We start from the raw sequence: 12,615 nt of genomic DNA, 5'->3' as shown, positions 1-12,615 counted from the left end.
ATTTTTCCAAATTTAATTCTCTGTACAAAAAATTTAAATTATAATAAAATAATATATGTGCTGTGCGCCGAAGAAAGGGGGCTTACTCTGAAAAGTAAGATTTTTCATGACGAGCGGACGAAGTCGACCCGATAGAAGCGGCTTTTAGGAGAGAGGGAAAATTCACGAAATCTTCCCTCTCCACTTACCACTACATTCTCACGCATATAGCGGCGCCGCTGCCGCGTTTTCTTTTTCTTCCTATGGCCAAATTCAATTATATTTTAAAACATAAATCCTCAGAACTCAGCTGAATATTATAAAATTCAGACCGGTCGTTAAGCACGTTTTTTTAGTTTCTGCAAAGGAAAGTATCGAGGGAACTTTTTGGAAATTTTTAGATTGATTCATTAAAAATTGACGGAAATATCCATTATGTTAGAAACACGAGATGCTTTTTACGATTGTACCGTGAGCTTATCAACGTTCGTCTGTATTCTCGGCGGTACCCGTCTATGAAGAATGCGCCTTTGTTTTGAAATTTTTGCTATGAAAAGCGTTCATTGTCTCATTTTTTCAGACTTTGCGGGCAGGCTGGGTCGACGCCTATGGGCGCGTTTGACCACTTATAGTGACAGTAGCGCAATCTACACGGAGTTGGCAAACTGAAGCGTATCCATGTGTTCGTGCACGTAAATGTGTATATTATTTGAATATGTTGCATGAATTAAACTGGAGAAAATAAACGAATTAATTCAAAATTACACAAATTTAAGACGAGAAATGTGTAAATACTGTTTCCTGTACCATTCTTCGGCATAAATTTGTACAATTTTGCAATGATTTTCCAATAAATGAAGAATTACATAACACATGAAATGTAACCTTTTTTTTAACATTTTATTCATTCACATTATAATAGAGAAGTGAAACCAGTGACATCCTGGCACAGCATAAACATTTCAATTTACTTTAACTTTGTTTATTTTTCAAAGTTCTGATTTCACTTCATACGGCGAGACACAACTTTTTTGAACTTAGGAAAATTTGAAGTTTGTTGACGAAACCATAACCTCAACGAACACTAGAATGGCAGCGCCAAGATATTTTAAGAAAATATTACCCCCACTTATGGCCCTACAGTAGAGCCATCTACAAGGAGCTTGATATCTACAAAAGTATATGTGATCACATGCGCCCATGGGAGTCGACCTAGCCTGTTTGCGGGTCACTCTTTGATTTATGATTTCAAAGCTAATCGAAACGAAGTTAATATTACTTAAAAATCGGTAGTGATAAATTCTTTATAGTAAAGTGAATTATCAATACCGTAGTGTATTTTTGTGCGAATACAAATGAAATAAATATCGACGAGGAGTACGAACAGCTTTTTGACACATTTTATAATTAAACACAAAATGATAGGGAGGTACGTTAAAAGATCAAAAGTAGGTTTGATTTGTCGGATTATGTCTTTATTTTAAGAAAATTTGAGAATGGATTACAATGCAATCTTAACTAAGTTTTGAACCATAATTTGAGAAATTGTCAGAAGCCAAATTTTGAATTTCCTAACATTTTTAAATGCTATTCCATTGCCCGATAAATTAATTAAATAATTCAAAAATTATCTGTTATTAAATTTTATGTTTTTAGATGAAAATTCAACTTTTTGGTTGAGAATTCTTGAATTTTATTAAAACTTCGTATTTTTTGGTAGCAAATTAATCTTTTTGTATAAAAATTCATCTTTTTCAGTTGAAACTTCAACTTTTTAGTTGAGAATTCTTGAATTTTATTAGATATTTGTCTTTCTGTGGTAAATTAATATTTGTGTTTGAAAATTCAAGTTTTTTAGTTTAAACTTCAACGTTTTGGTTCAGAATTCTTTAATTTTTTTGAAAATTTATCTTTTTTATTAGTAAATCAATCTCTTTGTATAAAAATTCATCAATTTTAGTTCAAGATTCACCTTTTTGATTGAGAATTCTTAACTTTTATTAGAAATTCGATTTTTTTGGTAGTAAATTAATATTTTTGTATAAAAATTCATCTTTTTAGTTGAAACTTCAGCTTTGTGCGTAAAAATTCTTTTTTTTTTGTAGTATATTAACATTTATAATTAAAAATTCAACTTTTTTAGTTTAAACTTCAATATTTTGGTTCAGAATTCTTGAATTTTGTTAAAACGTGTCTTTTTTATTAGTAAATCAATCTTTTTGTATAAAAATTCATCAATTTTAGTTCAAGATTCACCTTTTTGATTGAGAATTCTTAACTTTTATTAGAAATTCGATTTTTTTGGTAGTAAATTAATCTTTTTGTATAAAAGTTGATCTTTTTTAGTTGAAACTTCAACTAGTTTCATGCTGTAAAGTGGTAACCAATTAATGATTAATCCATGAAAACGCGATTATCGAAATGTTGATGTTTCCTAAAAGATGTACATCTATCGTGGATTAGATACTATGAAAGAAGAAACAAATTAAATTTAATGAATTACTCGTTGGCACCCTTCGCCTATTTTGGCTACAGAAAAACGAACGAGAGACGAGGAAAGAGATAGATGCGAGACCCGGCTCATGGACGGGATATACTCGTATATGAGACGCGGAGATGTAGTGGTGAGTGGTGGGAGGTGTTTCACGGGAACTTGAGCTCATGAACGAAAGCCCGATATCTACGGTACTTAATTATCGAAATGTGTAAAAACCTCGATTTCGATTTTTTTTAGAGTTAACCGCCTTTCTTTGGCGCACGTCACATATGCAATTCTCCAGGATCAAGTTTTAATCTATTATAAATTCAAATCTATTGAAATAATTAAATATTAATTTTTTTCAGATTTATCATTTTAGTCGAAAATTCATCTCTTCGGTTGAAAAAAATGTTTTTTATTAAAGATTAATTTTTTGAACTAAAGATAACTCTTCTTTGGTTGAAACTTCATCAAGCGAGTGTGATATTGATCTCTCTGGTTGAAAAATAAATAATTTTGTTGAAAAATAATTTCTTAATCTGAAAATTCAACTGTTCCATTGTTAGTTGAAAATTTTTTTTTCAAATATAAAATTCTTCTAGGTAATCAGGTAAAAATTCATATATTCCATTGACATTCCAAATTTAAATTTCTCAAACAAAAATTTGCTACAAAATTCCATAGTTTAATTAACAACACACGAATTTTCTACAAATTTCAACAGTGGACTTTTTAACAGTTAAGTTCCCAACAAAATCCAGCAGTTGAATTAGCAACAGATGAATTTTCAACTATACTACGGAAAATTCCATAATAATAGCTAGCCAGGGTCAAAACATAAACTAGGCTCGACACAAAGCTCTCGCTCAGTGAGCGACGTGCGGGGAAGTCGAGTGGAGAGGGTAAGACGAGCAGGTAGACAGCGATCAAATGAAAATCGCCCGTTGGGGGGGATAAGTGCATGGACGGCAAGATTTGAACTACTTCATTTGGTAAAAAAATATACAAGATTATATTTTAAATAAAAAAGAGTTGAATTCATCCAAAAAAGACGAATTTTGAAGAAGATAGCTGCATCTTCAACCAGAAGAAATTAATATACAACTGCAAGGTTGCATTTTCAACTAGAAAAGATTAAATTTTCCCTCAAGAATGAAAAACAATTTATTTTTTAAGTTTATTTTTTTATGTTATATTAATATAATTTAATACGGTTTCATGAGAATATTAAAAAGGTTTTTTTAAGATTTCATAGATGTGGAAAGAGTGTTTAAAAAATTTATAGAAAAGTTTTTTTATTTTAGAAGATTTTACAAAAGTTTGAGAAGAATTTAGGTTCGGATATGTCTCAAAGCCTAAAATATTTGTAATCTCTTCAAAACTTCGAAAATTCCTATATATCTTTTAAACTGTCTTAAACTATTTCTAAAATTATTTTTAATTTTTCGCGGAAATTAAGAAATTTTTGTTAGTATCTTGAAACCTTTAAAAATCCTTGAAATGGTTTGAAATTTTATATCAAAATGTTCAGAAATCTACATTTCCCCTTAAAACCTTTAAAAATCTTTAAAAAGGCATCTTTTTCGAAATCTTTTAAAAATTACATTTTATTTTGAATTTTTCGTAATCTTCTTATGATTTAAAAACCAGTAAAACTCTTCTATAGCTCCGATTTTGCATGCCATGCTCTACGAAAAGAAAGAAAAAATTGTCTACACTTTACGATAAATGGAAAATTAAACTATTTTATTTACGAGGTATCAAGTATCCATAATGTTTATTCACTCAGTTAGATTAGTTTAAACACCACGTCTGACGATACCGGAATACCCGACTTCACCGGTATTGTCCGCCATCATAGATATTAAGTCGCACACTTGTGCACGTGGTCCCACTGAACGAGTGCGCATGCGTGGTTGCATATTTCGTTGGCCTAACTAAATAGTTTTGTTGGATCAACAAAAATTTGTTCAGGACAACAAAATAAGACTTAACAAAATAATTTTGTGTTAAGAAACAAATATTTTGTTTGGCCAACAAAACAATTTTGTCCCAATAACAAACATTTTTCTCTGACAACAAAAACTGCTCAATAAAATGGTTTTTTTTACGAATGCTAAAAATGTTTTCTCAGTGTGTAAAAGAGAGATAGATACTTCAGTTAGAGAGAGAGAGAGAGAGAGAGACAGAGACTTTCGTTCGTGCGTTCGTTCATTTTTTTATTCACTGCCGTTCCAAAAGTAGTTTCGCTTGAATAGTTTAAAATTTTACTACAATTTATTTAAATCTTGGAAAATTATAAAAATTGTCTCAAAATCTTTCAGATTCTTTTTCGAAATATATTTGATCTTTTTTTTTAATTAAACTTGAAAAATATCGTTTTTAAATTTCAAATGTATTTAGTACTTACAAATGTCTTATTATGACTTTTTAAATTGTTTATGTTTTAATATTAGGAATTTCATTCTTTATTTTATTTTATCATTTTTATTATATTTTATTTATTTTTATATTTTTAAAATAAAATTTGACCTGAAAATTATTTTCATTTGTTATATGATAATGTTTTTTATTAAATGTTAAAATAAAATAATTTCATTTTCCTAAAAGCGGTTAATTTAACCTTCGGGTTTCTCCTTTAAGGTTCGTAAGGAATCACTGATTCACAATCTGAATTAAAAATATATATTAATTTTAATATATAAAAAATTCTTATTACGGATTAAAAATTTTTTTTATGTTTTTAATATTGGGAAGTAAAAATGCAGGGACGCAAGCACGCTTTTCTTTTTACATCTAGTCCATTATTAATTTTGTTATAAGAAGAATGGTGAAGAATTATATTTCATTTATTGCTTGAAATTGAAATTTCCCTTGAGGATCTTCTCATTGGTATATTTCGATATTTTTTAATAATTATAAAAACGAATGCAATAAATCGGTTTTCTTCTTAGTCAAATATTTATTTTAATGTTTAAGAATGTTTCATTATAAATTTCTAAATTTTGAGCGAAGAATTATTTTACTTTTAGGTTTGAAATTTTATTAGAGATCATTTTCTTATTTGTGTATTTCAATTTGATGTTGTTTAATTAATATAAAAATTAATAGAATAAATCGTTTTTCGTGAACGCGGGTCACTTAACCTTTGGGCATTTACTTTTAATTTCGTAATGAACACCTCACCATCTCCGACAGATATTAATATTAATATTAAGATTTGCAAAATTTTTTGCGCGATAATTTATTGCTAGTCCCTCAATATTTTTAGTATGAGTAGATATATTTTACTTTTAGGTTCTGAAACTGAAATGAAGACTAAGGATCAAGTTATTATTGGTATATTTCAATGATTTTTTTTATATAATATGAAAATAAATAAAATAATTCGAATTTCGTGAAAGCGGTTCGTTTTACATTTGTGTCTCTTCTTTAATTTTCGCATTCAAACACTGTTTCATGATTTTAGTCAACTAATAACGTTAAAATGTACCAAATTATTACTATAGATTTTATAATTGTTTTTTTAATAATAAGGAAGAAAAATTCAGGAACGTGAACGCGCGCTTTTTTATGTTAATTTACTGCTAGTCCCTTAACATTTTTTATATGGGAAGAATCATTCTACTTTTAGGGTTTGAAATTAAAATTAAAAATAGGGATACTTTTGTGATTAGCATATTATAATATTTTTATATTAATGTGAAAACGAATAAAATAAAATCATTTTCGTGAAAGCGGTTCACTGAACCTTCGGGTCTCTTCTAGTACCTCAATAACTTTTGTAGAGGAAAAATTATTTTGTTTTTTCGTTTTGAAATTTAAATTAAGCCTAGGGATCATTTCATTATTCGTATATTTCAAAATTTTGTTTATTAATATGAAAATGAATAAAATATTTCGAATTTCTTGAGAGCAGTTCATTTAAAATTTGGGTCTCTACTTCAAATTTCGCAATTAAACACTGCTATAGCATTTCAGTTTTATATTAGCGTTAATATTGTATAAATTTGTACTATTACTTTTAATCCTTTACTTCTAGTACCTGATAATTGTTTGTACAAAAATAATTATTTTACTTTAAGATTTTGAAATTAAAATTTAACTTGGTGATCATTTTTTTATTGGTACATATTAATATTTTTTATTTAACTTTTTAATCAGAAGAATCATTTTACTTTTGCGTTTTGAAATTTAAAATAATCTTCGGTATCATTTAATTATTGGTATATTTAAGTATGTTTTTAATTATTATAGAAATCATTGATAAAATAGATCGATATTATTAAAAGCAGTTCACTCAACTTTCAAGTCTCTGCTAGTACCGTAATAATTTTTGCTAGAAAAAGTGTGATTTTTAGTATGAGGTTTTGAAATCGATATTTAACCTGGATATAATTTTGTTAATGTCCCATTCACATATTTTTGAAATTACCCAACTTAAGGTCTCTGGTAGTCCCTTAATAATTTTGGTAGAAGAAGAATGATTTTACTTTTGAGTTTTGAAATTCAAATTAAACCTGGGTATAATTTTATTATTTGTACAATAATATATTTTAAACACAATTAATATAAAAATTGATAAAATAAATCGATATCTATGAAAGCGGTTCACTCAACCTTCGGATGTCTAGAAGTCCCTTAATCATTTTTGAACAAGAAGAATTATTTTACTTTTAATTTTTCAAATTTAAATTAAACCTGGATATCATTTTATGATTTGCATAGGAAAATAATTTTAAAACAATAAATATACAAATTTAATAATAATTTTTGTAGAACAAGTATTATTTTACTTTTACTTTTTAAAATTTAAATTAAAACTAGGTATTATTTTATTATTAGTATACTTAAATGTTTAAAAACATTCATTTAAAAATTAATCGATATTAATAAAAGCGGTTCACTTAACCTTCGGGTCTCTTCCGCTTACGTGGCGAGGAGCTGATGTGTGCTTGCACTGCCGACGTGTCAGCCGCAGCATAGGATCAAAAGCCAGCCCCTTCGGGCCTTGATCAGGGAGTGCGTGGTGGCTGCACAGTAAGAATCTGCAGTGCCCCACGCACGATGCGCTGGCGAATCTTTTATGGCACCAACAAATACACAAAACCACACACAGAAAGAGAACGAAGAGACTTCTGCTCGATCCAAGGAGCCGACGCTTCAGGAGAAATGCCTGATAGCAGATACTACTATTCAAAGAACGCTGCAAGAGATGTTGGTCACGCTAGTCATTATGCAAGATGCAGCTGACAGACAGGAATGTCAATCAGGATATAAAAAGCGGACTACCGAAGTTCATTGAAGTCATTCAGAGCGCAATGAAAAAGAAGAAAATAGCGCAAGAAATTAATTTGAGCCAAGCGAGAAAACAGGCTCAAAGAAGCCTAGACACACCAAGACGCACTAGTAATTAAAGAGCAACCTCGAGTCCAGCAGAGAATCAGTGTGCCACTCCAATGGAGAAGAGGATAAAAGATCTAGTGTCGCGTCTACCGTGGACGGACGTCGTCAACAAAAAAAAGAAGGTTGAAAAACCTATAAAACCACAAAATGCCGAGGGGGAGGCGACACAGCAGCAAAAAAGGAAGAAGACTCTAAAAGCCAGATCAGAGACCTTGCTTATAAAACCGCTGCAGGGAAAAACGTACGCACAGGTCTTAGGAGATATACGAGAAAGTATCAAACCAAAGGACATGGGCAGGGTTATTACCTCCATCCTTCAGACAAGAACCGGATGTGTCTTGCTCGAAATTGGACAGGACACTAAGGACAGTAGTAGGTTAGCGGAAGCCCTAAAAAACATGCTGGGAGAAAACGGCTCAGTCCAGAGTATGGTTCCAAAAACGTCCTTGGAGATCAGAGACCTGGACAGCTACACTACCCGGGAAAAGGTGAAGACGGCCTTGAAACGTGATCTTAAGGAACTTACGGAGGATCTAAAGGCCTACGTCAGCAAGCCTAACAGCAGAGGCCAGTCATTTTCTGTGGTAGAAATGAGTGAAAAAGAGGCAAAAGAGCTACTTAAGACAGATCACATAAAGGTAGGGTGGATACATTGCCGAATAAAAAGAAGAATACAGGTAAAGCGATGCTTTACATGTCTCGGCTATGGGCATCGTTCTAGAAGCTGTAAGGGTCCAGGCAGGACACAAGCATGTTTTAAGTGTGGCGCGACCGGACATAAAGAAGCGAGCTACAATTGCGAGGTGCAGTGTATTCACTGCACAAAGCTAAAGTTGCCGGCGGATCAACTGAAGCATATTCCAGAGTCAGGCAAATGCCAAGTCTTTAGAGATGCTTTAGACCGAGCCAGAGGAAACCGCCGAATATGCTGAATGTACTGCAAGGCAATCTATATCGAAGCCAAGTAGCGGATGACCTTCTGAACCCTATCAGGTGCTAACAGCAGGCCGATCTGCTAATCATAAGCGAGCAATACCAGGACAAAAAGAGTCCGAACTGGTATAAAGACGCCCTCGGCACGGCAGCGATATGGGTGCTGAATCAGAGTGTAGTACCAGTAGATGACCACGGATTCGGCGCGGGATTTGTTTGGATTAGCAGTAGGCTGAGCACTTTTGTGAGTGTCTACCTCACCCCAAATGAGCCCATCAAGGATTTCGATGTTAAACTGGAAGGCCTAAAGGAATCATTGCAAGATATGGAAGGCGGCATTGTAGTAGCCAGCGACTTTAACGCGGAAGCGTTAGAGTGGGGAATGCCAAAGTCGAACTCTAGGGGGAAGCGGATAATGGAGATGGCGGCCAGAAGAGGACTGATAGTTCTAAATACTAGCGCATCGAAATTCAGACGACCCGGACAGAGAGAGACGACACCAGATGTCTCCTTCATTTCAGAAAATGTGGCAAGGAATGCAGTAAACTGGAGGGTGATGGAAGACACCAGAAGACCGAAAAGGTGAAGCGTGGCAAATCTGAATGAGGAAAAGATTGTAAATGTCATCACGAGCAAGCAAGGAACATCAGTAAAGACACGGAGAGGCACAGAGATGAAAGAAGACTCTGTCACTGCTGTGGAGCAGACGATGGCCCTCATTGAGCAGGCATTTAACGCTGCCATGCCTTGAAAGAGTCGAAATGATTGCCGATATCCGGCTTATTGGTGGTCGGAAGGAATTGTCGAGTTGAGGAAGACCTGCTTCTTGTTACGCAGACAAGATCAGCTTGCCAAGAAAAACCCTGATGAGATTGCCGAAAAAAATACGGAATTTCTTCGAATGAAGAAACAGTTGTGAAAAACCATCAAGCGAAGTAAACGCGCAGGCTGGATGGCCATGACAAAGGGGGTGGAAACGAACCCTAGGGTCTTGCCTACAGGATAGTTACCCGGAAGCTAGGAGCGACTTAAGACCTTGCCTGCTATCAGCAGTCCAGGTGGCTAGAGACCTCTCGAGCAGATAGTGCGGGTTCAGAAAGGGACGCAGAACCGTAGAGGCAGCGCAGTGCATAGTGGACGCCGGAATGTCAGCGCGATAGGGGAACCACTACTCACGACCTGTAGTACTTCTGGTCACCCTGGACGGTCCTCGCAGAAGGGAGGTTACCGCAGGAGCCGCTTAGGGTTCTATTCTGGGTCCAGACCCCTGGAATATTTCCTATGCCGGAAAGCTAGGTGGGAGAACGATCACAGAAGCAGGTGGACGTTTAAATTGATAACCGATCTCACTCCCTGGATTGAAAGATCACATGGAGAGGTGAATTACTTTCTGACGAAATTTCTATCGGGCCACGGATATTTCCAGGCGTACCTACATAAAATCGGCAAAGCAAGGAGCTCTGATTGCAGGTATTGCAGTCCGTATAGAGATGATACGTCACACACGTTCTTCACCTGTGACATATGTGTAGTAGAGAGGACGATGCTGGAAACGGATTTCGGAAGCATCAGCCCAGATAACACCATCGCCAAAATGCTTAGCAGCGAGGAGAACTCGGAAAAAGTAGCGACCTACGTGGAAACAATATCATGTGAGAAGAAGAGGGAAGAACACCTTGTGTAACATATCAGACCCGAGTACCGAGTGACCAACGGCGAGAGCCAACCACGTTCAACCTGGATGCCGAAGGCGGACGAGCCCGTTGCGCGATTTTACCGCGTTGCTGAGGATTATGCGTGCATTCAGGTAGGTACATGATGGTGGCTGGACTCAGATATGCAAGAAGGAAGAAATTGGAAGAAGCTCCTAGAGAGCAAGAAAACGGCACCCTCTGAAGTAATGCGAAAGTGGTTTCCGGGGGGGATTTCTACCAAGAAGAAAGGGTGGTGTTTTTTAGTGGGTCCATTGCCCCGCAAACATGGTTACAGAACAGATCTGTAACTGTTCTAGAACACAAAAGAACGTGTTCCAGAACAACTTAGTAACAGGTTACGGACATGCGAGTAATTATGTCATCCCTCATACATTAGAAAAATTCTGTAACAGTTCTAGAACGCTGTGACAACTGATCTGGAACATTTCTAGAACTAAATTACAAATGTTGTATAACAAATCTTTAACATATTTAGAATGCTGTGACAACCGATCTGTAACAATTCTAGAACCTTGGTACGCTGCATTCTAAAAAATGTAGGACAATCCTATAACAGTTCTATAACAATTCTATAGCAGTTCTAGAAATGTTATTTATCAAATATGGAACAGTGTAATGCACCCCTTACAGCAATAGGATATCCAGAGATTTGACTTAACCCATTTATGTCCCGGGTTATTCCAGGCATAATCCGTCGGAATATCCTGCGAGGCAGAAATTTTGATATAACCGTGGATATATTTTGATCCGGGATAGCGCGTACGCAGTCCCGACTATCAAACATTCTACGTTCGAGATACCCACATTAGGGATATTCGTGAGGGTCAGCTCGACCATAGTGTTAGAGAACCAATCTTTGTTCCTAATTTGTTCTAGAACATACTTGTAACAGGGTTCTAGAACTTCGATACAACACTGTTTAGGCACAGTTCTAAAATAAACTTGAAACAAATATTATAGAGCGTCTATGATCAGTTTGTTCTAGAACAATTCGATAGCAACTGTTACAGAATCGTGCTGTCACAAAGTTCGAGAACAATTCTGTCACAATTTGTCACAGTGCTCTAGAACACTGTTACCTTTTTCTTCTAGAACAGTTCGGTCACAATTTTGACACAGTGTTCTAGAACTCTGTTACCTTTTTGTTCCACAACATTACTGTCACCATCTTGTAACAACTGTTATAGAACACAGTTCCTTTTTTGATCTGGAACAGTTACAGAACGCGTTTGCTGGCTGGTAGCATCGTTGCAGTGGTCTCATTATGTATATATTCTTGTATATATTGGGGCCATTGTGGCGGTGTTTTTTAACATCTCCACACTACCAGGAAGTGCGTATTCTTCCTGGTGTGTTTTTAAACATTTTTCACCAGCCCTCGTAAAAAAAAACCTTCGGGTTTCTAATAGTCCCTGAATGATTTTTGTAGAAAAATAATTATTTTACTTTTAAGTTGTTAAATTTAAATTAAACCTCGGTATCATTTTATTATTTGTATATTAAAATAGTTTTAAAACAATTAGTATAAAGATTTATAAATAAATTTTGTGGAAGAAAAAATATTTTACTTTTACGTTTTGAAATTTAAATTAAACCTATGTATTATTTTATTATTAGTATGCTTAAATATTGAAAAAAATTAGTATAAAAATTGATGAAATAAATCGATATTAATGAAAGCGATTCACTTAACTTTCGGGTCTCTAATAGTCCCTTCATAATTTTTGTGCAAGAATTATTCTACTTTTTGATTTTGAAATAGATATTTAACCTTGGGTTAATTTATTTTTTATTTTTGCATATACCTATTTTTTAAATTAATATGAAACGTAATAAAATAGATAAATTTTCGTGAAAGCGGTTCACTTAACATTAAGGCCTCTGCTTGTCCCTTAATAATTTTTGTAGAAGAAGAATTATTTTACTTTGAGGTTTTGAAATTTAAATTTAACCTGAGTCTCATTTTATTATTTGTAGAATAATATATTTTAAACACAATTGATATAAAAATTTATAAAATAAATCGATATTTATGAAAGCGATTCACTCAACCTTCGAGCGTCTAATAGTTTCTCAATCATTTTTGTAGAAAAATAATTATTT

At 33.8% G+C, this 12,615-nt stretch overlaps 1 pseudogene; it reads right to left on the bottom strand.

Annotated features, from left to right (window-relative positions):
• Positions 1–11,259: 11,259 nt before the first annotated feature.
• LOC117170431 lies at positions 11,260–11,410 on the bottom strand (annotated as a pseudogene).
• Between the last annotated feature and the right edge of the window lie 1,205 nt (positions 11,411–12,615).

Source organism: Belonocnema kinseyi, chromosome 3, assembly GCF_010883055.1.
Source record: "Belonocnema kinseyi isolate 2016_QV_RU_SX_M_011 chromosome 3, B_treatae_v1, whole genome shotgun sequence".
Taxonomy (NCBI): Eukaryota; Metazoa; Arthropoda; class Insecta; order Hymenoptera; family Cynipidae; genus Belonocnema; species Belonocnema kinseyi.
This window is presented reverse-complemented; position numbering and strand designations above follow the sequence as displayed.